Genomic DNA, 4515 nt, shown 5'->3' on the forward strand with positions numbered 1-4515 from the left:
CCAAAATGTACAAATTACACATTTTTTACTCTGCTTCTTCCTATAAATCTGGTTAAAAGCAGCAAGCAATACCCATGCCATAGCCTAAATAGTGGGCTGCTTTGAAGTTTATCCACCAGAACAATTAATCCCCTGTCCTTAATCTTATTCCCGCACAAAGTCTCAGGCACCGACAAAATAGACAAATTTTCTGCCGGCATGTAACACAAATGGATTGCAGTCCATTAGCCAATAGAGGCCTTATTTTCAACTGAACCATATTGATCCTGGCTTTACTTTGTGCATTCCTATCATTGTTCTGGTCATTTGGGCTCCAAATTCACCCATTAGAATCTTCTTACAGCATTCTGAGGTTCCTTTAGCTGATATCTCTAAATTGCTCAAAACTGCAAACCAGTTCCAAAGGCTTCTAAACTGCAGAGGTAGGTAGATTTCAGAAAGAACATTAGTCTTGGTACCAATTTCTGTATTAATGAGCTTTTCTCTCACTGAGACAAAATACCTGACACCACAACTTAAAGAAGACAAGGTTTAATTTGGGTCAGAGTTTCAGGAGTCTATAAATGGTCTGCGGGTTCCAGGACAGAAACCTCGTGGTGGAAGGATACAGCAGAGCAAAGCTACTTAGGTTCATGTAACTGAGAAGCAGAATATGGGAACAGTGTCAGAGAGAAACAGGCTAGAGACCTTACATGGTTCCCAATGCAGTGGCTTTATGTCCACCCAACCATACCTTTTGTAGGTATTTCTTATTTAACAACACTGACAAATCAGGATTAATAGGCACATATCTCATCTATGGCTATCATACTTTGTTTTTGTTGTCTCTCTCATTTGTGTCTTTTAAAAAAGGCTCATTTTTGTTGGCCTTTTAAAAAATAGTCATTACAGGGCTGGGGATGTAGCTCAGCGGCACAGTCCAGGAAATTATGGGGGGAATTATGTTCAGCTGTTTTAGACATTTTTATTGTTCTTGAAATCTACTATGAAATTGCCTTCTAAAAAGTTCATAATACTCATGCTTCAGCGTTCTTTTTCGCTGTCATAAATTATTATCATATGGACAGGTAATTTCACTCACGCACCTGATGCTGACTGTTGGCCAAACAGTATCAAACTTGCTCACCTTTTGCACTGTGGCTTAGGACTCTGAAGGTGAGTTTTCTAGACAGAGCTGTGTGACTTTTCTGATGTAGCCTCGGAAGGCTGTGGATTGTTGTCCCTATTGGTCAGACTACTCAAATTGCAAAGGGAATAATTGTTGGGGGGAATTGTCAAGTAATTTGTGAGCATGTTTTTAAACCTTCATATATATTATTAACATTTAGACTACTTATGGTTTTGTTCATTACAACACTGTGTGTGTGTGTGCGTGTATGGTTTTGTTCATTATAACACTGTGTGTGTGTGTGTGTGTGTGTGTGTGTGTGCATACCACAAGTGTTGCTGCAGGGTATATTTCCAGAAATAGAGTTACTACTTCACAGGTAATGCTCATCTAGAACTTGAATAAATCTACCGAATATCACCTCCTTGCCACAAGACTTTGGAGCTACTCATGCTCTGTAGTATAAAAAACAAATCATTTTTCTCTGTTTTTAGACACCAATCTGTATCTCATTCTATTTGAATGTTAAATCTTTTCATAGATAGTTTTATGTACATTATACAACTCTTGTATAGTTGAGCATTTAGCCTGTTCCAAGGTTTTATTATTATAAAGAATTCTGTGGTTTATAACCTTGCAAATAAACCTTAGCCTCTTTTCTTAATAATTTCCTGAGGACATAGTCATAGACACGGCATTGCTAAGTCAGGACTTGTTCTGCATTTTAAACCTCTTGACACAAATTGTCAGCATATCAACTAGAACAGTTATGTCATTTTAGATTCCCATTTTCTCTTTGCTTCTTTCATCAGGCATTGTTCTACAACAGTGGGATATTTTGTGTTTTGTAATGTGTATCCTGAAGCACATTTTACTACAAATTCCCAGTAGCAAGTCACAAATCATACAGAAATCTATAACTCTTTCATTATAATTCAGTAGGAATGGATGTTTTGATACAGTGTCACTTTGATATGTACAATACGTTAAAGATAACAGAAAACCTTGAGTCTGCTTGCTATTAGCTCCCTCCTCCTGAGCACATGCATTTAGACAACAGTGCTCTGGCATTATTTTCTTATATAAATAGCTTAAATAAAGCATGTGGTGTTTGAAGTTGCCTTTATAACATTGATAAAGCAGCTCAATGACCACTAGCAGAGTCTCCTACAGGTATTTCCCTTATCACTAAGTATCTAGGTAGAATTTGCTTTTATCAACAAATAGACTCATTCTCTGTAGATTAAGGAGGGATGTTTGGCTTTTTACTACAATTAGTCCCTCTTCAGTCATGTTAAGATGATGGAGAGGGATGGTCAAATGATGAATTAACCTGTGAGAATAATGACTTTATTTTGTAACATTAATCTTTTAATTCTTAAAAAGTGTTATTAGTTTGTTACATAATTTTTAATTTGAACCCAAGCGATCTGGCTCCAACCCCAAACACTCAGTGTATCTAATTTCTGGAAGCAAATCAGTGCTTGCAAGAGAAAAAACATCTGTCCAACAGAATGGAATCTGGAATAGTTTGAAGGGCACTGACCACTAGTTTTAGCTCATATTTGCTCGGCAGAACTTGGGAAAATACAGACAATAATTATTAAATGCTGGTTTTCTCCAAGTTCCTTTCTAGTAATTCAAACCATACACTCAGGAAGTCAGCAAATGTCCAATAAGCACTGTAGAAGTATTGTGCTATGAGTACAAGAGCAATAAGCCAAATGTGTGAATAACTTTTATTGGAATCAATAAAGGAAGGAGGACCAGTGAGATAGCTCAGTGGACTAAGTGCCTGCCTAGGCAAGCACAGGGACCAGGGTTCTATCCCCGGCACCACATACAGTTGCAGGCCCTGCCCCTGGGCACAGTGAGCAGGCCACTGAGACTGGGTGTGATGGTGCCTGCCTATAATCCCAACACTGGGGAGGCTGAAAACAGGAGGATCACTATGAGTCCAAGCTGCATAGTGAGACCTTCACTAAATATATAAAATAAAAATAAATAAAGACAGGAAAAAGTGTATAAAACATACAAATAAAATTAGCTAGTGTAGATCACATGAAAAGGAGATGCATACAATTATCCAATATATTATGCATATGTACCTAAATATATTTTTTCCTTTTTTTCATTTGTCCTTTTCCTTGTCCCAGTTTTTCCTTTCCATTGAATAATTTCCTTCCCTTTCATAGTACCTGTTGTACCTTTTAGATTTTCATTACTTTTTCTGATTTTCAAACTAGTGAAATAATACAATGTTTGTACATGTGGATCAGATTTATTTCACTTACCAATATAGTCTCTAGCTGCATCCATGTACTTACAAAAGTCTCAAATTTATCTTTTTTAGAGCTGAATAATACTCCATTGTGTAAAAATACCATACTTTTTTTGTCCATTCTTCAGTTGATGGGCATTTTTGGGTTGTTTCCAAGATTTATCTATGACAAATTGCACTGCTATAAACATGGGTGCACATATATTGTTGTGGTATGATGTTTTTAGTTCTTTTGGAATAGTATTTTTCTCTAGGGGAATAGTTGGCTTGAATGGGACCTCCAATCAGAGCTTTTTGAGGAATCATCATTCTGTTTTCCATAATGGTTGTACCAGCTAGCACTCCCACAGCCTCTCCAGCATTTGTAGGAGCAGTTAATGCTTACACTTTTTTTACTCTGATATTTTCCCTCTTTTTAATTTCTTATAACTTTTGTGTTATTTTTTTTTCTTTAAACAAATCTTATACGTTTATGTCTGGTAATCAAAACAACTAGTTTTAGGATGGTATCATGTAATACAGCAACCATTGTTGAATTCCTATAGCTTTGTTTGGTGAAATCTTGTTTTTAATGTTTTTTTTTCTTTTTTTCTATCACTATGTTGTATTCTTTAAAAGTAAAAAGGAGATGTATATGTAGCAGAGATGTTTATACATTAGAACATGATTCAAAATGGAAAAAAGTACCAAATTAAATTTGAACTTACTACAAATGATAAAGAAAACAGTGATTATTTTATCATTGTATTTGGGTGGACTGGTATAGAAAGGACTGTTGTTGCAAAACTGCCAAAACTTATGCAGTTTCACAGGATAGGATTTTTAGGAATACACTTGGGTAAAGTCAGAGTTCATATGAGAATTTTATCTCATTTAACATTTTATCATTGTGTAATAAAACTTGGTTAATAAATAGACCTTTAAAAAAGTTAATTGGGCTTACATTTCTAAAAGTGACATTGAGAAGAACCTATTCCATAGACAATTACTTATAGTTGCTTTTTGATCAAATGTGGTTAGTTAAACAAAGAACCTCACTGAACCATCAAGGCACTAGCTTATATCAGCAATTTCTATTGGGGAGATACAATTCTGTTTTTATTTATTTATTTATTTATTTTTTTAC

This window comes from Octodon degus, unplaced genomic scaffold (genome assembly GCF_000260255.1).
Source record: "Octodon degus isolate 3935 unplaced genomic scaffold, OctDeg1.0 scaffold00051, whole genome shotgun sequence".
Classification (NCBI taxonomy): Eukaryota; Metazoa; Chordata; class Mammalia; order Rodentia; family Octodontidae; genus Octodon; species Octodon degus.